The sequence below is a fragment of the Bos grunniens genome, chromosome 1, assembly GCF_055505025.1.
Source record: "Bos grunniens cultivar Pamir isolate PY7600 chromosome 1, Bosgru_T2T1.0, whole genome shotgun sequence".
NCBI lineage: Eukaryota > Metazoa > Chordata > Mammalia > Artiodactyla > Bovidae > Bos > Bos grunniens.
The window spans coordinates 80973010-80997367 of NC_141165.1; the positions used below are offsets into that span (position 1 = coordinate 80973010).

Genomic DNA, 24358 nt, shown 5'->3' on the forward strand with positions numbered 1-24358 from the left:
CCATTGATTGACTTATTTTTGTCTGCAAATAAGCAAAAAATTATCATATAATTAACTTTATTGACTTCAAACATATGCATCACCCTCAGAAATTTCTTCTTCATAATTTCCCCATTAGAATCTCTCACTCCTGCCCATGCATTCCCTGAGCAACTACTTATCTGTCTCTACAGATTAGTTTGCATTTTCTAAAATTTTGTATTCATGGAAGAGCATATATTCTTTTTTTAAATTTGCTTTCTTCCATGTCGTTGTATGCCATTTTTATTATTACACAAATTTCCACTAAGTAATATTCCATATCTATATAAGAATCTGTTTATATACGTATGGCTTCCCGGGTGGCACTAGTGTTAAAGAACCCTCCTGTCAATGCAGGAGACGTAAGAGATGAGGGTTTGATCCCTGGGTTGGGAAGATTCCCCTGGAGAAGGACATGGCAACCCACTCCAGTATTCTTGCCTGGAGAATTCCATGGACAGAGGAGTCTGGTGGGCTACAGTCCATGGGGTTGCAAAGAGTTGGACACGACTAAAGCAGCTTAGAATGGATAAATGTATCTGTTAATAGACATTTAAGATGTCTTGTGCACTAGATTTTGTATTGATATATGGTAGAAGTGGAACACATAGGTAGTATGTTAGGTGTATCTTTAATATTTCGAGAAATTGCCACACTGTTTTACCAAGTGAACATAGGCTTTTATCTTCCCACCGAATGTATTAGAGTTTAGTTATGATAAACCTTTGCCATCAAGCAGTATGGTAGATATTTTAATAGATGTACAATGTAGCTCATTGTAGCTTTAATTTTCATTTTCTTAATGACTCATTTGAAAATATCAATGGAACATTTTGCCCAAAGATCAGCACAATAAAGGACAGAAAAAGTAGAGACCTAGTAGAAGCTGAAGAGATCAAGAAGAGATGCAAACAATACACAGAAGAACTGTGCAAAAAAGATCTTAATGAACCAGATAACCACAATGGTGTGGTAAGTCACCCAGAGCCAGACATTCTGGAATGTGAAGTCAGAGGGACCTTAGGAAGCACTGCTGTCAATAAGCTAGTGGACATAATGGAATTCCAGTAGAGCTATTAAAAACCCTGAAAGATGATGCTATCAAAGTGTTGCATTCAATATGTCAGCAAATCTGGAAGACCCAGCAGTGACCACAGGGCTGGAAAATGTCAATCCTTGTCCCAGTTCCCATGAAGGACAGTACTAAAGAGTGTTCAAACCATCAGACAATTGCATTCATCTCCCATGTTAGTAAAGTCATACTTAAAATCTTGCATGCTAGGCTTCAGCATTTTGCGAACCAAGAACCTCCAGATGTCCAGGCTGGGTTTAGAAAACGCAGAGGAACCAGAGATCAAATTGCCAACATTCTCTGGATCATAGAAAAAACAAAGGAATTCCAGAAAAACATCTACTTCTGTTTCATTGACTATGCTAAGGTCTTTGACTATGTGGATCATAACAAACTGTGGAAAGGTCTTAAAGAGATGGGAATACCAGACCATCTTACCTGTCTCCTAAGAAACTTGTATGCTGGTAAAGAGGTAACAGTTAGAAACCTGTATGGAACAACTGATTGGTTCAGGATTGAGAAGGAGTATGACAGGACTGTCTGTTGTCACCCTGTTTAACTTATATTCTGAGCACATTGTAAGAAATGCCAGGCTGGATGAGTTAAAAGCTGGAATTAAGATAGGTGGGAGAAACATCAACAATCTCAGATATGTATGCAGATGACATCACTCTGAAGGCACAAAGCAAAGAGGAACTAAAAAACCTCTTGATTGAGGGTAAAGAAGAGTAAAAAAACCAGCTTAAAACTAAATGTTTTTAAAAGCTATTTCTTGGGCTCTAAAACCACTGCAGATGGTAAGTGCAGGCATAAACTCAGAAGACAATTGCTTCTTGACAGAAAAGCTTTGATAAACCTTGACAGTGTGTTGTTAAGCTGAGACATTACTCTGTCAACAAAGGTCTGTACAGTCAAGGTTATGGTCTTTCACTGTGGTCACACACAGTGAGAGCTGGACCATAAAGAAGGCAGAGAGCCAAAGAATTGATGCCTCTGAACTATGGTGCTGAATAAGACTCCTGAGAGCCCCTTGAACAGCAAGGAGATCAAGCCAGTCAATATTAAAGGAAATCAGCCCTGGATACTCATTGGAAGGACTGATGCTGAAGCTAAGGAGCCAGTATTTTGGTTACCTGATGCAAACAGTCAACTCATTGGAAGAAAACCCTGATGCTGGGAAAGACTGAGGGCAGAAGGAGAAGAGGATGTCAGAGGATGAGATGGCTGGATGGTATCACCGATGAACTTGGCCAAACTCCAGAAGATTGTGAGGGGCAGGGAAGCCTGGTGTTCTGTAATCCATATGGATGCAAAGAGTCGAATACAACTGGGCAACTGAACAACAATGACCAATAATGATGAACATCTTTTCATGTACTTATCTGTCAGTCATATATTTGATGATGAACTGCTTATTCAAGTGTATTTCCTATTTTTTGCTTTTTTATTGGATGTTTGTTACCTCATTTTTGAGCTTAAAGAATTATTTTTATATTCAGAATATATTCAGCATAAATCCTTTATCAAATATGTGACTTTCAACTATTTTCTCACTGTTGATATATAGTCTTTCCATTTTCTTTACAGTATGTTTTTAACAAACCCAGTTCATTATAATTTTTTTCCCTCATATGAATTATGACTTTAGTGCTACAACTAAGAAAACTCCCCAGGTCACAAAGATTTTTCTCATAATTTTTCTTCTAGAAGTCTTATAATTTTAAGATTTACCTTTAGGTCTCTGACCTATTTTGCCTATGTCTTTTGTAATATCCCCTTTAGAATCTCTCACTCCTGTCATTCCTGCCCATGCATTCCCTAAGCAAACAAAAAGCAGCAATATATTAAAAACTACTCATCTGTCTCTATAGATAGTTTGCATTTTCTAAAAGTTTTGTGTATGTTGTTAGATATGGATTAACTTTACTGTTTTACATATGGATATATAATGGTTCCAAAGCCATTGCTAAAAAGATTGTCATTTCCCCATTGAATAGTCCTTGCAATTTTGTGAATTATCTATCATTGATACATATGTGGATTTACTTCACGAGTATTCTGTTCCCTTCATCTATCTATTTCAATGTCAACTTTACACTATCTTGATTTTTGTATCTTTACCTGCGTGTGTATTCAGTCACTTCAGTCATGACCAACTCTTTGCAGCTCTATGGACTGTAGCCCACTAGGCTTTTCTGTCCATGGTATTGTCCAGGCAAGAAGACTAAAGTGGGTTATCATGCCACCCTCCAGGGAATCTTCCAGACCCCAGGATCAAACCCACATTTCCTGTGTCTCCTGCATTGCAGGCAAATTCTTTACCCACAGAGCCAAAAAGGAAGCCCCTTTTATGATGTCTTAATGTCTAGAAGTCCTTCACATTACTATTATTTTTTAAAGCTGATTCTTGACTTTGCGTTTTCATATGTATCTTGAAATCAAATGGTCACTTTCTACCAAAAAAACAGAAGCCTGCTGGGATTTCGGTCTTTCTATACATGAATTCAGCACACAACTTCATTTATTTAGACTACATTAATTACTCACAGCAATGTTTCATAGTTTCATTGAACAAATCTTACACATATTGTATTGCTTTTGATGCTCATACATAAAAATGCAATCGATTTTTTATGTTGATCATATATTATGCAAACTTGCAAAATCATGTATTAGTTTTATTGGCTCTTAGCAGATTTCATAGATTTTTTACAAAACCACATGATTTGTGAATAAAAAGAATGGCAAGGAGAGATAAGAAAGACTTCCTCAGTGATCAATGCAAAGAAATACAGGAAAGCAATAGAATGGGAAAGACTAGAGATCTCTTCAAGAAAATCAGAGATATCAAGGGAATATTTCATGCAAAATGGGCACAATAAAGGACAGAAATTGTATGGACCTAACAGAAGCAAAAGATATTAAGAAGAGCTAGCAAGAATACACAGAAGAACTATACAAAAAGATATAAATGACCAGATGACCACAATGGTGTGATCACTCACAAAGAGCAAGACATCCTGGAATGCAAAGTCAAGTGGGCCTCAGGAAGCATCACTACAAACAAAAGTAGTGGAGGTAATGGTATTGCAGTTGAGCTATTTCAAATCCTAAAAAACGATGCTTAGAAAGTGCTGCACTCAATATGCCAGCAAATTTGGAAAACTCAGCAGTGGCCACAGGACTGAAAAAGGTCAGTTTTCATTCCAATCCCAAAGAAAGGCAATGCCAAAGAATGTTCAAACTATCACACAACTGCACTCATCTCACACACTAGCAAAGTAATGCTCCAAATTCTCCAAGCCAGGCTTCAACAGTACTTGAACCATGAACTTCCAGGTGTTCAAGCTGGATTTAGAAAAGGCAGAGGAACTAGAGATCAAATTGCCATCATCCATTGGACCATTGAAAAAGCAAGAGTTCCAGAAAAACATATACTTCTGCTATACTGATTACGTTAAAGCCTTTGACTGTGTGGATCACAATAAACTGTGGAAAATTCTTCGAGAGATGGGCATACCAGACCACCTTACCTGCCTCCTGAGAAAGCTGTATGCAGGTTATGAAACAACAGTTAGAACCAGACATGCAACAACAGACTGGTTCCAAATTGGGAAAGGAGTACGTCAAGACTGTATATTGTCAGCCTGCTTATTTAACTTATATGCAGAATACGTCATGTGAAATGCCATGTTGGATGAAGCACAAGTTGGAATCAAGATTGCTGGGAGAAATATCAATAACCTCATGTCGGACACGACTGAAGTGACTTAGCAGCAGCAGCAGCAGCATGCAGATGACACTACCCTTACAGCAGAAAGTGAAGAGGAACTAAAGAGCCTCTTGATGAAAGTGAAGGCTGCTGCTGCTGCTAAGTCGCTTCAGTCGTGTCCGACTCTATGTGACCCCATAGACGGCAGCCCACCAGGCTCCCCTGTCCCTGGGATTCTCCAGGCAAGATCACTGGAGTGGGTTGCCATTTCCTTCTCCAATGCATGAAAGTGAAAAGTGAAAGTGAAGTCGCTCAATCGTGTCCAACTCTAAGTGACCCCATGGACTGTAGCCCTCCAGGCTCCTCCAGAGAGGAGAGTGAAAAAGCTGGCTAAAAACTAAGATCATGGCATCTGGTCCCATCATTTCATGACAAATAGATGGGGAAACAATGGAAACAGTGATAGATTTTATTTTCTTGAGTTCCAAAACCACTGCAGATTGTGACTGCAGCCATGAAATTAAAAGACACTTACTCCTTAGAAGAAAAACTATGCCTGCCTAGACAGAACATTAAAAAGCAGAGACATTACTTTACTGAAAAAGGTCCATCTAGTCAAAGCTGTGGTTTTTCCAGTAGTCATGTATGGATGTGAGATTTGGACCACAAAGAAGGCTGAACACTGAAGAACTGATGCTTTTGAAATTATGGTGTTGGAGAAGACTCCTCACAGTCCCTTGGATTGCAAGGAGATCAAACTAGTCAATCGTAAAGGAAATCATTCCTGAATATTTATTGGAAGGACTGATGCTGAAGCTGAAGCTCCAATCCTTTGGCTACCTGATGCGAAGAACTGACTCACTGGAAAAGACCCTGATGCTGGGAAAGATTGAAGGCAGGAGGAGAAGGAGATGACAGAGAATGAGATGGTTGGACGGCATCAACCATGACACCTCGATGGACACGAGTTTGAGCAAGCTCTGGGAGTTGGTGAAGGACAGGGAAGCCTGGTGTGTTGCAGTCCATGGGGTCCCAAAGAGTTGGACACAACTGAGCAACTGAACTGAACTGTGAATAAAAAGAGGTTTAATTATTTCTCTACATCTGGATGATGTTTATTTCTCTTACTAACCTAAGTATACGGGCTAGAATTCCCAATATGATGCAGAATAGTAGTATCTTTTTTTTTTTTCTTTTTATAGGTGAAAAATATTCAGTATTTTATTAATACCATTATATATGATGCCAGGTTTTTCATAGATTGCCCTTAGCTGGATTGAGGGTGGTCTTCTTTATTTCTAGATATTGAGTATCTTAATAAGAATATATATTGGGTTTGGCCAAATGTCTTTTCTACATCTATTAAGATGATCATGCAGTTTTGTGTGTATGTGTGTGCCTATTAAGATGATGAATTATCTTGATTGATTTTCCAAATGTTAAATGACCCTTGTGTTATTGGGATAAATCCTACTCAGTCACCCATACCACTCTTTTTAATATATTGCTGTTTTCTGTTTGCTAAAATTTTATTATGAATTTTTCTATCTATGTTCTTGAATAGTATGGTTGTAGTTATCTTTTCATATTAGAGAAATACTGGCCCTGTAGAATGATTCAGAAAATATTTCCTCTTCTTTAATATTCAAAAAGTGTTTTAATAGAATTGGTATTCTTTTCATTTTTCTGAAATGTTCTAAAATTCACCAGTGAAGCCTCCTGAGCCTGGAGTTTTCTTTGCTGGACTTTCTTTGCAATTGCAAAATCAATTAATGCATAGTTTTTGTTTTTTTTTTTTAACAGAAGAATTTATTTATTTTTAATTTAAATTTGTTTATTTTAATTGGAGACTAATTACAATATTGTATTGGTTTTAATTGTCTATTTCTTCAGTGAACTTTGCAATTTTGTATCTTTAAAAAATTTTTTTTTACTTCCAAATTGTTTAATTTTCTCATTATTTAGTAAAGTTTCTAACATTTATTGCTAATATTTGGAAATACAAATGATTTCTGTAAACTGACTTTGTAACTTGTTTTGTCATTATCTCTACTGTGATGCACAGGATTATGTCACCTGTAAACAAAGATATTTTTCTCTCTTCCTTTCCCACCCAGTTTTTCTTTTGTCTTTATTGTCCTGACTACAATCACTAGTACAAGCCTGAAAATAAAAGAGTAATCATCCTTGACTTGATACTGATCTTAGGAGAAAAACAACTTAGTCTTTTGCCATAAACTATGATGTTAACTCTAAGTTTGCCATAACTCTCATTTATCAGGTTGAAGACTTTCCCTTCTACATCTGGTTTGCTTAGAGTTTTATTCAAGACTAGGTGTTGTGTTTTTTTTCAAATGATTTTTCTGTGTTTATTGAAATGATAATGTATCTTTTTGTCCTTTATTCTAATAATATGGGATATTAATAGAATTGATTTTTGAATAGTAAACCAACCTCATATTTGTGGTATAAATCTCACATTTTCATCATGTATAATATATTTTTATATTGTTATATTAGTTTTGTTGGTATTTTGTAAAGATCTGTGCATCTGTGTTCATGAATGTTATTCATCTGTTTTATTTTTTTCATTTCTTATAATGTCACTGCTTGTGATACCAGAGTGCTGCTGGCCTCATAGAATGAGCAGGGAAATGTTTATTCTCTGTTTTCTAAAACAATGTATAAAGGCTTGTTACCAATTTTTTCTTTACTATTTGATTTAAATCACCTTTAAAGCCATGTAGGCCTTAGATATTTTTTTGTGAGAAGATTTTTAATTACTTAAATATTTATTTGTTATCAAATCTATTCAGCCTTTTTATTTCTGCTTGAATTAGTTTTGCTGTTAATAATTTTAGGCTTTCCAAGAATTTGTACATTTTGTTGAAGTTGTCTAATTTTTAAAATTTTTCATGGTATTTTCTTATAATTCTTTCAATATCTCTTAGTCAGTAATAGTGTCCATCACTGATTTCCAATTTTGGCAATTTGAGTCATCATTTTTTGTATGATTTGTTTGACAGCATGAAAGTGAAGTCGCTCAGTCCTGTCTGACTCTTTGAGAACCCATGGACACCAGGCTCCTCCGTCCATGGGATTTTCTAGGCAAGAATATTGGAGTGGGTTGCCATTTCCTGCTCCAGGGAATCTTTCCAACCCAGGGATCGAACCCAGGTCTCCCGCATTGTAGACAGACGCTTTACCGTCTGAGCCACCAGGGAAGTCCATATGACAGCATACAACTTCCCATATAGTATGAGAAGCTTGCGACTGTATACTTCCTTTTCACCTGTTGTGGCTTTTGTGCTATTTTTTCACTTTTTTTTTTTTTTTTTTGCCAATTATCTTTTAAAGAGATTTTGAACTAAGAGGACACCATCAAGGTACCCAACTGTCATGCGCATGCATGCATGCTAAGTTGCTTCAATCATGTCCAACTCTGCGACCCCATGGACTATAACCTGCCAGGCTCCTCTCTCCATGGAATTCTCTAGGCAAGAATACTGGGGTGGATTGCCATTTCCTTCTCCAGGGGATCTTTACAACCCAAGGATTGATCCCACACCTCTTATGTCTCCTGCATTGGCAGCAGGGTTCTTTACCACCAGCACCACCTGGTATGTACTCTCCTTCAATTGTTTTAGGACTCTAAGTCACTTCTTCAATAAACGAGTTCCCATCCTGAAATCCTGGGCTTTATTTGCAATTTCTTTATGTCTCTTACAACACAAAATACAGAACTAAAGAACTAAATGTATTAAATAGAAGCTTTCCTTCAGTATTTTCCTTTAATCAGCACAGACTTTACCTACTCTGTTTTTTAATAGTCATATTTGGCTAAAAATAGTAGCACTTTGTTTAACTTTCCTTTACCCTATCTGGAGGGACTGGTTCCTCCTTGGGACCCAGTGGCACATTCTCTGTCCCTTTCTCTTGGCATTTACACTTCACCTTGTATTTGTGCACGTCTTACTGACCATGGGCTTCCCCAGTGGCTCTAGTGGTAAAGAACCCACTGCAATGCAGGAGATGCAAAAGAAGCAGGTTTGATTCCTGAGTTGGGAAGATCCCCTGGAGAAGGGCATGGCAACCCACTCCAATATTCTTGCCTGGAGAATCCCATGAACAGAGGAGCCTGATGGGCTCTGGTCCTAGGGTCACAGAATCAGACAGCTGAAACGACTTAGCACACGTACACTTATTGACCAGTCTATGTGTGTCTTCTTTAAGCAGGACATTAACAGTGCTGTTTCATTCTTTGTATTTACAAAAATTATTCAGACACATCATTTTATTTGATTCTTATAATCGATGGTGTAGCAATTTTATCTCCCTCTATTCAAAATTCTTTGTCACTCAGAAATGCTGTTCCAAACCTAGATATACCATTATCTAGTAAAATATACACACAGAAAAGTTACTTAGTATCTGAACTCTACCTTTACTTGTTGCTCAAGAACATGAGAATTAGGTAATGTGTTTTGCTTAAAGCTTGGTCTATCATTATATTCAGTAAACTATAGTTACCTATTATGGATGGCAGCAGTAACAGAAAAGTATACCAAGCTTGAATTGCCCATACATTTTAAACCAGAAGCCAGTATTTGCTCTCTTCCCCATCCCATAATTCTAAAGTAAGAGAAAGTAAGCTATATAAAACAATATCTCTATCCTATTCAGATTTTGCTATTTGCTTTCCTGTTGGCTCAGATGGTAAAGTGTCTGCCTACAATGAGGGAGACCCGGGTTCAATCCCTGGGTCATGAAGATCTCCTGGAGAAGGAAATGACAACCCACTCTAATAATCTTGCCTGGAAAATGCCATGGATGGAGTAGCCTGGTAGACTACAGTACATGGAGTTGCAAAGAGTCGGACATGACTGAGCGACTTCACTTTCACTTTCTTTAAATGTATAGTTCTGAATGTACCTATGGTATATTCTCCATGTATTTATCATTTACACACTCAGATCAGATCAGATCAGGTCAGATCAGTCGCTCAGTCGTGTCCAATTCTTTGCGACCCCATGAATCGCAGCACGCCAGGCCTCCCTGTCCATCACCAACTCCCGGAGTTCACTCAGACTCATGTCCATCCAGTCAGTGATGCCATCCAGCCATCTCATCCTCTGTCGTCCCCTTCTCCTCTTGCCCCCAATCCCTCCCAGCATCAGAGTCTTTTCCACTGAGTCAACTCTTCGCATGAGGTGGCCAAAGTACTGGAGTTTCAGCTTTAGCATCATTCCTTCCAAAGAAATCCCAGGGCTGATCTCCTTCAGAATGGACAGGTTGGATCTCTGTCCAAGGGACTCTCAAGTGTCTTCTCCAACACCACAGTTCAAAAGCATCAATTCTTCGGCGCTCAGCCTTCTTCAAAGTCCAACTCTCACATCCATACATGACCACAGGAAAAACCATAGCCTTGACTAGACGGACCTTTGTTGGCAAAGTAATGTCTTTGCTTTTGAATATGCTATCTAGGTTGGTCATAACTTTCCTTCCAAGGAGTAAGCATCTTTTAATTTCATGGCTGCAGTCACCATCTGTAGTGATTTTGGAGCCCAGAAAAATAAAGTCTGACGTTGTTTCCCCATCTATTTCCCATGAAGTGATGGGACCAGATGCCATGATCTTCGTTTTCTGAATGTTGAGCTTTAAGCCAACTTTTTCACTCTCCACTTTCACTTTCATCAAGAGGCTTTTGAGTTCCTCTTCACTTCCTGCCATAAGGGTGGTGTCATCTGCATATCTGAGTTTATTGATATTTCTCCCAGCAATCTTGATTCCAGCTTGTGCTTCTTCCAGCCCAGCGTTTCTCATGATGTATTCTGTACATAAGTTAAATAAACAGGGTGACAATATACAGCCTTGACGTACTCCTTTCCCTATTTAGAACCAGTCTGTTGTTCCATGTCCAGTTCTAACTGTTGCTTCCTGACCTGCATACAAATTTCTCAAGAGGCAGATCAGGTGGTCTGGTATTCCCATCTCTTTCAGAATTTTCCACAGTTTATTGTGATCCACACAGTCAAAGGCTTTGGCATAGTCAATAAAGTAGAAATAGATGTTTTTCTGGAACTCTCTCGCTTTTTCCATGATCCAGCAGATGTTGGCAATTTGATCTCTGGTTCCTCTGCCTTTTCTAAAACCAGCTTGAACATCTGGAAGTTCACGGTTCACATATTGCTGAAGCCTGGCTTGGAGAATTTTGAGAATTACTTTACTAGCATGTGAGATGAGTGCAATTGTGCAGTAGTTTGAGCATTCTTTGGCATTGCCTTTCTTTGGGATTGGAATGAAAACTGACCTTTTCCAGTCGTGTGGCCACTGCTGAGTATTCCAAATTTGCTGGCATATTGAGTGTAGCACTTACACAGCATCATCTTTCAGGATTTGGAATAGCTCAACTGGAATTCTATCACCTCCACTAGCTTTGTTCATAGTGATGCTTTCTAAGGCCCACTTGACTTCACATTCCAGGATGTCTGGCTCTAGGTCAGTGATCACACCATCGTGATTATCTGGGTCATGAAGATCTTTTTTGTACAGTTCTTCTGTGTATTCTTGCCATCTCGTCTTAATATTTTCTGCTTCTGTTAGGTCCATACCATTTCTGTCCTTTATTGATCCCATCTTTGCATGAAATGTTCCTTTGGTATCTCTGATTTTCTTGAAGAAATCTCTAGTCTTTCCCATTCTGTTGTTTTCCTCTATTTCTTTGCATTGATCACTGAAGAAGGCTTTCTTATCTCTTCTTGCTATTCTTTGGAACTCTGCATTCAGATGCTTATATCTTTCCTTTTCTCCTTTGCTTTTCACTTCTATTCTTTTCACAGCTATTTGTAAGGCCTCCCCAGACAGCCATTTTGCTTTTTTGCACATCTTTTCCATTGGGATGGTCTTGATGGGATTATATAAATATCATTTAAGATAATCAAATTAGCTAACTTTAGTATCCTTTCACTTGGAGAAAATTTCTAATCTACTGTCAGAAATGCTTGTTCTTTGAATTATAATCATGGTTCTTTGCCACAAGAATATCACTATCTTAACTAGCCTATGTTTTGAATAATACGATTGGGAGAAGCCAGCAGATACCTTTATAGAGGTCAAATCTGTGACATGAAATTTTTAGCATCATGATGCATCTAACACAACTCTATCAGTGATAAATGCATTTTCTAGAAACAGTTCATGCTATTGACTTCAACTTCTTACATGCTGATGGTGAAGCACACATGTCAGTTTGATTTAAAATATTTTTGTCTGAGTCCTTGCTGGTATTTTCCTCATCTGAAAAAAATAATGTATAAGGTGATTGTGAAGAAGTATAAAATAAACAAAAGGAGCTCTTCTCCAAAAAATTTTACATTTTGAACTTTTTTTTTTTGGTCACACCACAGCCTGTGGGATCCTATTTCCCAACCAAGGATCAAACCTGCATAGACTGGGCTGCCAGGTAAGTCCCACATTTTGAACATTTTTAAGAATCTTCCCAACTTTTAGTTACTGAATTCATAAGCTTTTTTTCTTAATAAATTTGAAAAGGAACATTTACTCACACAGACAGCATCACAAGAATATAAATACCCAATGCCCATATCTTCATATATTACATATAAAATGTATTATTTTATAATACATATAAAATAATATGTTATTACATATAAAATGACAGCATCTTCCAAGTATAGGTCAGCCTGCCTCATGCCTCTCTTTCAAAAGTTTTTTTTTTTTTTCAAAAGTTTTGACTTGGGATTCAACTTTAAGAATTATGAGAGGCAACATACTTCATAAATTCCAGCTAAGTAAATTATAATTACAGCCCAGATTCCAATTAGGAAATTTCAGCATTGCTAAGCTGAGGAATGAAGCTTAAAGATACAATTAATATGAGCTTATATTAAAGGCTTTAGTGGAATTAATAAACTCTATAACAGTAGATTATTACTAGTCTTGAACACAGACAACAGGCTCTTATTGTCAATAACCAGCCAAATAGCCTTCTTTCTATTTGCTTCTTTTGAATAGTGGTATTTTATCAAATAAAACCCTGTAACCAATGTAATTAGGAAGGCCTTGGATAATTTTAATGGAAAATTTTTAAATAGCACTTGGAATCCCACAAATGAAAGTTTCCATTTGACTCTCAAAGTATGAGAGGGCTTCCCGCATAGCTCAGTTGGTAAAGAATCTGCCTACAATGCAGGATACCTGGGTTTGATTCCTGGGTTGGGAAGATCCCTTGGAGAAGGAAATGGCAGCCCACTCCAGTATTCTTGCCTGGAGAATCCCCTGGACAGAGGAGCCTGGCAGTCTACAGTCCATGGGTTCGCAAGTCAGACACGACTTAGCGCTTATCTTTCTTTTCTTTCTCAAGTATGAATTACTCAAGTACTGATTCTAAGGTAAGCAATCTGGAAGAAAGGCGAGTAGAAGGAGCAAAAGAGTAATAAAGGAAAGAAGGTGCTATTCCTGAGAAAGACTAAGAAGATATAGAGATAGATGATCCAAGGACAAGAAACAAAGCCTGGATTTCAGTTAGAAAGGCAAGCATGATGTATTGGCTGCTTCTTTACCTGGGTCATTCCTTAACCATATAGAGATAAACTGGTTGATAAATTGAGAGGTTCCACTCAGTGACTTATATTTTTGATAGAATTTATCCAAGCAATTCATTGACATAAATTCAAAGATCTATCTTTATAAAAACTCCAGCACATTCAGTATTTCGGGCATTATTAAAATCATATATTTCTCTACCCCTAAAACTGTCTTTCTCTGTGAATATCAAATAACATTATTATTCAACTGGACAATACCTTTTTGCATCAAAGATGGTTATTTTCCATCTTTCTTGTTAAATACAATTTATGTTAGACTTCTTGTTGCATTTCCCATTCCAAAGCCCTAAAAGAGAGAAAAATAATTTACTCCTTAGGACCTGGACATTGAGGAATAATGGGGTATGGCTTTTTTAAAACGCTATTTACTTTTGAGGCCTTTGGAAATAAGGCATATGGATAAAGTAAGCTAAAGCTAAAGTCTTCTTGCCTGCCTCCTCTGTCCTTGCCCAACCCCCTAATCCCTAAGCCTTCACAAGCATTAACAATTTCAAAAGACCTGAACTGTGTGTATGATTCTTGTCCTTGTTTGGGTTACTCCAAAAGCAGAACCTCAGATAAAAATTAGAGTGAAAGGGGAATTGAAGGAAATAGTGACATGGGTTACTGCTGCTGCTGCTAAGTAGCTTCAGTCGTGTCCAACTCTGTGCAACCCCATAGATGGCAGCCCACCAGGCTCCCCCGTCCCTGGGATTCTCCAGGCAAGAACATTGGAGTGGGTTGCCATTTCCTTCTCCAATGCATGAAAGTGAAAAGTGAAAGTGAAGGCGCTCAGTCATGTCTGACTTAGCGACCCCATAGACTGCAGCCTACCAGGCTGACAGTGGCCAACAAAACATAAGTCTCCAAGCCCAATGTAAACAGTCTCAGTGGAGAAACTGATAATCAGCATGGAACACATACCTCTCAAGGGACTGGCTCAAACTGATAGAAGATAATAACAAAATGTATGTAGATATGTGCTATGTGCTTAGTTGACTCCATGGACTGCAGCCTGCCAACCTCCTCTGCCCATGGAATTTCCCAGGCAAGAATACTATAGTGGGTTGCCATTTCCTCCTCCAGGGGGTCTTTCCTATCCAGGCATGGAACCCATATCTCCTGTGTCTCCTGCACTGGCAGGCAGACTCCTTACCACTGAACCATGGTAACAAGACTAGTGGCTTAAACATCACACACTTGTTTGTTGCAGTTCTGGAAACTAGGAAGCCGGAAGTCAAGGTTCACGCAGGGTTCAGTTTCTGGTGAAAGCTTTCTTCCTGGCTTGCAGATGGCTACTCTGTCCTCATATGGCCTTTCTTTTGAGCATAGGCTGAAAGAGATCTCTGCCATCTCTTCTTCTTGTTATCAGAGCACTGTGTCTATCAGATTAGATCTCACTCAACTTCTATCACCTCCTCAAAGGTCCCATTTCCAAATACAATCACACTGGAAGTTAAGGCTTTAACATTATGAATTTTGAAAGGATGCAAACATGCAGTCCCTAACAGAAGCTGAAAGATTTACGTATCAATTTCCATCACGCTTGCATTTCTGAACTGCTGCATGGTTGAACAAAGAGGCTTTAGCTCTCTGATAAAGATGTACACATTCTGTAAGTGGAGCAGGTATACACTGAGCGGGAAGATAAGAGAATGTGAGTGAGATGTCAACAGCAACTCCTTTACTTCTTAAATTAATGTTTTCTGAATAGCCTCCTCTAAGTTACCTATTTAAATTAACTTAGCTGTGTAGTTAGGAACTCAGAAATTCTGCCTTCACTCCAAATCACCAATGGAAATGTGTAACTATGATTTTTTTTTTTTACTGAATTCATTTATTTTATACTTTTGTTTTCTTAATTATATACTTGTGCTTTCTTATATTGTGTCAAAATAAAATAACCCTAGAATCAAGAATCAGTTTCAAGTTTTAATTTATCTATGAGAAAGTAGAAATAATTTTCATTTACCCATATTTTCAAAGTGCATCTTTTTATTGTACTTTTATTGTTTACTGTATTAAATTCCCCAACACTTAAAAATCTAAACTATTGTTTTGAGCCCTGTACCTTGGCATCTTACTCCTGGGTAATATGATCCTCTACAGTTTTGGTCATTTAGAAATTCTTATTAGAAATAGTAAGCTATCAATATAAATTTATTTTCTCTCTTTTCAGATACCACCATAAAATAATAGTGATTTTTATATATAGAAAACATTATTTTTCTATATAGGTATTGGACTTCCCTGGGAGCTCAGCTGGTAAAGAATCCGCCTGCAATGCAAGAGATCCCAGTTTGATTGCTGGGTCAGAAAGATCCCCTGAAGAAGGGATAGGCTACCCACTCCAGTATTCTTGGGTTGCCCTGGTGGCTCAGATGGTAAACAATCTGCCTGCAATGTAGGAGACCTGGGTTCAGTCTCTGGGTTGGGACAATCCCCTGGAAGAAGGCATGGCAACCCACTCCAGTATCCTTGCATGAAGAGTCCCCATGGACAGAGGAGTTTGGTGGATTATAGTCCATGGGGTCACAAAGAGTTGGACATGACTGAGTGACTCAGCACAACACGGCACAACATAAATAGAAAAATACAACTCAGGGTCATTAGTAAATGAGATATTTCAATAAGTTTCTAAATGCAGATGGAGGAGTAGGTACAGATGTCAGGGGAAACTAGAAACAAAAGTTAAAATTGCACAGAGGAGTTTGCCTCACACAAAAAAGGCAGCAGCAGCAAGGAAGGGGTCAATTTTTAATCTGATAGAGTTTCAAGAATCATAGGGAGCTGATGGGAAACATATTTGGATGGAAAGTTTGGATGAAGTTAAGAATATATTTCTCAATGAAACAAGATATACTTAAAAATGATAGGATCATGGATGTGATCACTGCTCTGCATGATCCATATTCACATAATCAAAGCAATGAAAAACATTCTGTTCAGATGCCACTTTTAGAATTCACCTATAGACATGGAAATGCAAACACACTTATGATTATACAGAATTCAAGTGTCACCAAACCAGAGAGGGCAGGGGAGGTGGGAAATTGGGAAAACCATGAGAATTGGAGGGGTGCTGGTATCCTCACTTCATGGGCTGAGGAGAAGAATAAATGCATTAGTAATTTATTAATAAATACATTCATTAATACAAGTTCATAATATTATATTTATTAATTCCAAAATCTTTAAAGCTCTGAAAATCAGAAGTTTGTTTTCCTCTAAATCAACTGGCTACAAAATTTTACTTACTCTTAACTCACTTGATGATAAAATATGACCAAAATAACATGAAGTTATTTATAAACTTTAACATATTTATTATGGATAGCTATACCTTTTCTTATAGAAATATTAAAATATTTTGACTGTAGGGTTTGCTCCAGACTCTTCAAGGAGTGTCATGTAATATGTAGTATCTATAAAGGTACAATTTTTAAAATGCCAAAAGTTCTAAATTCCAAAATGCAGATGACTTTTGAATAAGATGATGTATGCTACTGCTACTGCTGCTAAGTCGCTTCAGTCGTGTCCGACTCTGTGCGACCCCATAGACGGCAGCCCACCAGGCTCCCCCGTCCTTGGGATTCTCCAGGCAAGAACACTGGAGTGGGTTGCCATTTCCTTCTGCAATGCATGAAAGTGAAAAGTGAAAGTGAAGTCGCTCAATCGTGTCCGACTCTAGCAACCCCATGGACTGCAGCCCACCAGGCTCCTCCGTCCATGGGATTTTCCAGGCAAAAGTGCTGGAGTGGGGTGCCATTGCCTTCTCCGAAGATGATGTATAGGTATTAATAAAAATATTCATATGAGAATAACAAATGCAAAATTTAAGACGTGGTTACCATGAGGGAAGAAAGAAGGAGACTGTTATTATAAGGTTTATACAGAAGATTTCAATGTATTGTCAATATTTTATTTGTTAAGCTGTGTAGTGGTCACATATATATTTGATATACTAATTTGTGGTCTATTTTGCATATCTTTAATATGTTGAAGCTGAAACTCCAATACTTTGGCCACCTAATATGAAGAGCTGACTCATTTGAAAAGACCCTCATGCTGGGAAAGATTGAAGGCAGGAGGAGAAGGGGATGACATAGGATGAGATGGTTGGATGGCATCACTGACTGGATGGACATGAATTTGAGTAAGCTCCCAGAGTTGGTGATGGACAGGGAGGTCTGGCGTGCTGCGGTCCATGGAGTTGCAAAGAGTCAGCACAACTGAACAACTGAACTGAACTGAACTGAATACTTCCTAATGATAAAAATGTAGCCAAAAGAATAAAGTGATACAGCTACATTAGAAGTACATAAGAAGAGGAGATGAGAAGGTGGTTTAAATATACTAAATCTTTTTTATAGAAGGAAGACCATAGACATTGAACACATTTTCATAAAACAAAGAACAGTTGTGCATACATAGTTTTTATGGAGGTAATTAATATAATAAACAATAAAAATAAGCTAGAAATCTTTGCCTTTAAGAATTTGGTGTGGGATTGGGGCACAGTGCTGTTGCTTTTAAACATGTCCATGTATTACTTGGATGAAAACTTTAAAAATCAATGAAGTAAGTGAATACACCAGTGTTTAATTGTTTTTATAAAACAATTTCTGGCCTTTTATAATAAAATTGAGCCTATTAGAGAGTTACTGTGATTTTTTTTTTAAAATTATTATAAAATTAAAATGGAGTGGTAAATATGAAATTGCTAAGTAATCTGTAAATCATTATATTTGTATATGTATATACATATAGATATTTTGCTAATAAAATACAAATTCCTCCTACTTAACAAAATATAAGCTCCTTCAATATAGAAAAACTCTTTAAATACTATATGAAACTTATATAAATCTTACTAAACATTACTAAAAATACATATAATTACCACCACAGAGTTTTTTGGTAGACACATATTTCCAGCTGAGGTCCTTGTTGCTCACCTTTTCCTTAACCATTCAGTTCAGTTCAGTTCAGTTCAGTTGCTCAGTCGTGTCCAACTCTTTGCGACCCCATGAATCGCAGCACACCAGGCCTCCCTGTCCATCACCAACTCCCGGAGTTCACTCAGACTCACGTCCGTCGAGTGGGTGATGCCATCCAGCCATCTCATCCTCTGTCGTCCCCTTCTCCTCCTGCTCCCAATCCCTCCCAGCATCAGAGTCTTTTCCAATGAGTCAGCTCTTCACATGACCATTAAGAATCATCAAACTTCTTCTAAATCATCACTTTCAGGGCTTGCTGCCTTCTCACTCATAAAATCTTTGGCAGAATTAATGTTAATGTGAACTTCATATTTCAGGGGCTCAATGGTATAATTTCAAAACTACATAAAAACAGAATTAGGTTTTATACTACTCTGCACTGTCCACCTAGGCGCAGTCTGGTATTTTTCCCTTTATACCTCAGTGTTTGATATATTATTGACCTGGAATACTTCTACTTCACTCCATTCCTTCTTAACTGAGAACTCCAAGGCCCAGCTCAAATGCCTTTTTTGATCACTCTAAGAAATTTATTTAAAGGTTTATTCCAATTAGAAACAGAGAGAAGAAAACCTGACTTGGTCTCTGAGGTCTATGCCCAAGAGTATCCAGAATTAAGTACATGTTAGTGGATGATTATAAGGTATAATTTATTGGCTCACTCATTCATACATTCAGTCAGTCAAAAAATATCTCAGCAAATACTTTGTGCCAGAATTAACAAGAATTCACTTTCCATGTTTCTACAAAGAAAATAGAATAATGCCACTTGTAGAAATGCCCAAACCCTATTACTAGGGTCAAATCATAGAGTCATAAAAATAGTAAATATTTTAGTTTTGGAATTTTAGCTATGACTGAACAGAAGTTGAGATGCAGTAAACTGAAACTAATGGTCACAAGCCTCAGAAAATGGAAGATGATGCTGCATTTTGACCATAGGGCATAGACTTGATCTTCCTGATCAATTCTTTCCCTCTCTCGAGAATTTTTTTTTTTTAATTATGAGCAAAAATACTTAACATAAAAATTATCCTCTTAACAAACTTTTAATTGTTCAATACAGTACTGTTAACTATAGGCACAATGTTGGACAGCAAATCTCCAGAATTTAATCAGCTTGCATAACTGAAACTTTATACTTGTTCAATATTTATGTTCTTGAAGATCTTTGAGGTCAGCATAAGTTTCTAGCATACAAAAGGTTATTAAAAACAAATAGAACTTTTAGCTTTCTGAAAATATTTCTTCTGAGTAATCATATTAAGTATTGTGAACGTCACAGTGAGTTAAGAGACGGATGGACCCCTGGGCTGAACAACTGGTTTGCCAAGTGTAAAATTAAATCTTGTTTTCACCCAGATACTTCAAGAACAAAGCTAGTCACGGAAGCTGAGCTCTGCTGAGGTAAAGAGATAAGATGACCGCTCTTGAGGTCAAGGTAATATCTTTGGCCAATCAAAGACCCAGAAGAACTGTCCTATATAAGTGATTTCATGCTTTGTGCTCAGCCTCTAAGTCATGTCCAGCTCTTTTGTGTTGGACCCCATGGACTGTATCCCACCAGGCTCCTCTGTCCATGCGATTTCCCAGGCAAGAATACTGGACTGCACTGCCATTTCCTCTCCAGGGGATCTTCTTGACCCATGGATTGAACCTGCGTCTCCTGCTTTGCAGAAGGATTCTTTACCACTGAAGCCCATATAAGTGATTTAAATCACCTCTTTACTGAGTTCCTCATCGTTAGAAAGAACACTCATACCCTTTCTCTCTGGGTGTGTATTTCTGCCTTGCTTCTAACTTCAATAAACAAACTGCTTCTCTGTGTGCTCTCTCACACCTTACAGTGTCTCTAATAATAAACTTTGTACCTGTTTGTACAATTTTTGCCTCCTTGAAACATGTTTGCTTTCAAATGGGGAAAGAGTCAGAGTCATGTCACTTCTAGACTTTAACCCCTGATGGTGTAGTGGCTAGCATTCCTGGTTTTCATTTTGGCTACATAGGTTCAATTCCTAGGCAGGAAACTAAGATATCTCTTCAGAACTGCTCACTGCTCTCTCTCCAAGATCATTAGGAATGACATTTACTTCATGTATGAATTGTACAATGGCTAGTAATAACTTATTATTTTTGTATCTCTTGCAGTATTTGGTTGGGGCTATTATACTATACATAATAGGTCTTCAACTAATTCTTTCCCTAAAGGAAGGAGAAAATAAAATAAAATATTTTTTTCTTCTCTGTCTTGAAGTCTACATTCGAAACTTGACTGTAATTCTTATAAATATTAATTGAAACAGGGATACTAGTGAGGATTTGAAGTTACTATGTTCTCTTTTTCAGTCACTTGGTCATATCCAACTCTTTGCAACCCCATGGAGTGCAAAGGCCCCCTGTTCCTTTCCATCTCCCAGAGTTTGCCCAAGTTCATGTCCATTGCATCAGTGATGCCATCCAGCCATCTCATCCTCTGATGCCCTCTTCTCTTTCTGCCCTCAATCTTTCCCAGCATCAAGGACTTTTCCAATGAATCAACTGTTCACATCAGGTGACCAAAATACTGGAGCTTCATCTTCAGCATCAGTCCTTCCAATGAGTATTCAGGGTTGATTCCCTTTAAGACTGACTAATTTGATATAAACAATCAACAGTTAGAACTGGACATGGAACAACAGACTGGTTCCAAATAGGAAAAGGAGTACATCAAGACTGTATATTGTCACCCTGTTTATTTAACTTATATGCAGAGTACATCATGAGAAATGCTGGGCTGGAAGAAACACAAGCTGGAATCAAGATTGCCGGGAGAAATATCAATAAACTCAGATATGCAGATGACACCACCCTTATGGCAGAAAGTGAAGAGGAACTAAAAAGCCTCTTGATGAAGGTGAAAGTGGACAGTGAAAAGTTGGCTTAAAGCTCAACATTCAGAAAATGAAGATCATGGCATCTGGTCCCATCACTTCATGGGAAATAGATGGGGAAACAGTAGAAACAGTGTCAGACTTTATTTTTTGGGTCTCCAAAATCACTGCAGATGGTGACTGCAGCCATGAAATTAAAAACGCTTACTCCTTGGAAGGAAAGTTATGACCAACCTAGATAGCATATTCAAAAACAGAGACATTGCTTTGCCAAAAAAGGTTCGTCTAGTCAAGGCTATGGTTTTTCCTGTGGTCATGTATGGATGTTAGAGTTGGACTGTGAGGAAAGCTGAGTGCTGAAGAATTGATGCTTTTGAACGGTGGTGTTGGAGAAGACTCTTGAGAATCCCTTGGACTGCAAAGAGATCCAACCAGTCCATTCTGAAGGAGATCAGTCCTGGGTGTTCTTTGGAAGGAATGATGCTAAAGCTGAAACTCCAGTACTTTGGCCACCTCATGTGAAGAGTTGACTCATAGGAAAAGACTCTGATGCTGGGAGGGATTGGGGGTAGGAGGAGAAGGGGACGGCAGAGGATGAGATGGCTGGATGGCATCACTGACTCGATGAACATGAGTCTGAGTGAACTCCGGGAGTTGGTGATGGACAGGGAGGCCTGGCGTGCTGCGATTCATGGGGTTGCAAAGAGTCGGACACGACTGAGCGACTGATCTGATCTGAAACAATCTAATTAAAAGATATGAGATTTGAGAGTGCATGGACATTTAAATTCAGCTTTCTTTTTCCTCTTTTTTTGTTTCTCTTCCAGTTAAATTATGAAATAATTTACACACAGCACTGTATAAGTTTATGATGTATAGTATAGTGATTTGACTTGCAAACATCATGAAATGATTACTATAATAGTGGACATTTGTCATCTTATATAGATACAAAATTAAAAAGTAGGGGAAAATTCCTTGTGATGAGGTTTACTCTCAAGAATTTCCCTGTATAACACGCAACAGTATTAACCATATTTATCATGTTGTACATTATATCCCTAATACTTATTTGTTATATAACTGAAATTCTGTACCTTTTTACTCCCTTCATCTAATTCCCCCTTTCCCCTCTTTTTCCTCTTTGAACATTTTGTCTTCAAACTTTCTCTTCAACTGTCTTTAAGGAATGACAATAATGCTTGACTATAATGAATAAGCATGAATAAGTTAATTGCTTTATTTTCATGAACAAGAAGCAAAAGACTATAAGCATATTCTTTGCTCTAGTTCATCTTTGTAAATGTCTTAATTTTAAGCCTGTGAATACAAAATTATACCAAATCTTCACATTCACATATATAGATGATAGATTAAATAGATAGACAGACATAGGAGGGAATGAAAAGGAAGAAAGTACGAAGGAGGAAGGAAGGGATGGGTGGGAAGGCAGAAGATACTAATAACCATCATTCAGTCATCCTACCATTTCCATGGTTCCTTATTTAAGTTTTAGTATCTAACTCTCCGCATGTCTCAGCCTTCTCTTAGTGTTTCCAAGCAATTCTTACATTATTTTCCTTTTTTCTTCCTATTTTGCTATTTTAACCATAAGACTGTTATCTAACCCCAATTTTTTCCTGGTTACTCAGAGCACTCACCTTTACTGTCCTACCTTTTGACTAAAGCCATATTCTTTACTAATACAGCTAATCTAAAGAAATTTCTTTTCTTTTTCACAATTTTAGAATCTCACTACCTTCATATCTCATTTTTTAAGGAACACTTGAAATAATTACTTTAATGCAGGAAGCTGTATAAAGGAAAATCTCATGATAATGCTATATCTATAAATACATATTAAATTTGCTCCTACATGTACAGCACTATATAATCACCAGTGGACAAAGTGCAGATAGATTATCATGTAGCATCTGATGGCTGCCCTTATGCTGCAAAATGTGTTTTCAGAAATAATTTCCTGCCACATTCCTGACTGTATTTGCAGGCTGAGTTGATCCCCTTCCCTGCTGTTCCCTGATCTGCCCCTGGGTTACTAACAGCCCCAACAGACAGACTGGCTCGTGCTACCTGCTGCTCAAACACAGATTAACTCACTACCAGCCATATGGGCTAGCGACTTCATAAATTCCTCTCCTTTTGCTTTTGGCTCTTAGGGAAGTTAATGGATGGTTTACCGGTGGAGAGAAAAACAACCTTGTGGTGTGCAGGCTGGGCAGTAATCACCTGCGCCCGACACAACTGGCACCTCCATCTGCCTTCGGGCAGCTATTTGTGTGAAGGCAATAGATTACTGCCTTTGGTGCTACTCCTGTGTGTCAGCCGCTGCCATTTGCCTCAATTACAAAGTCAGATGGTTAAACGCTGAATTCATATTTATATTATTTACAATGATTATTCATTGCATCCATTGTTAAGGAGGGTCTCAAACTGTTTCTACAGTTAGAAATAAATAAATAATTTTGATCAACTTTAGCAAGCATATTCAAACACCGATGCTTATTTTTAAATGTAGTAAATAAAATGCTCTAACAAATAATTCAGTGAAGTTGAAAGATCATAGTGTTTAAGTTTCTGACTTGGGTTTATTGTGACTTAGTTCCCTTTCTGTGCCTTAAGTCCCTCTGAAATATTTAAATTTTTGAAAGTATGTTGTAAACTGTACCAAAGCATAATTTAAAAATACATGCATTTAATCATAAAATACTGTTGTTAAATATAGAACTTCTGGAATTCAAAAGCAGAAACTATCAAGGAATTTTCATTTTAAACATCAGAAGTATTAAGTATTTTTCATTAGCATGAGATCAATAATATGATCATAATGTTAACAAATCCAGATGTTTAGCACTGCATCATTCTTCAGCTTATCTTGATCCCTGTTCCTTCCAAATAGCCTTTAACTGATTTTATAGACAGAATAATGAAATCAAATGACTGGCTTTAGAATTAATAACCAATTTAAAATGTTTTATTTTATAAAAAGTTTTTTTTTTTACTCTAGAGGCATAATTTTCTCAACCTTTTGATAATGTAATAACTACACACCAAGACAT

General features: G+C 37.6%; 1 long non-coding RNA gene across 1 annotated transcript in view; it reads right to left on the reverse strand.

The window, feature by feature from the left end:
• Positions 1-11891: 11891 nt before the first annotated feature.
• LOC147379749 (uncharacterized) overlaps positions 11892-24358 on the reverse strand; it is a 92923-nt gene continuing 80456 nt past the window's right edge. Inside the window, exons 2-3 of the long non-coding RNA XR_015133967.1 lie at positions 13631-13718; positions 11892-12101 (exon numbers count right to left, since the gene is read on the reverse strand). This is a non-coding gene — a long non-coding RNA (uncharacterized LOC147379749). The remainder of the gene's footprint in view (positions 12102-13630; positions 13719-24358) is intronic.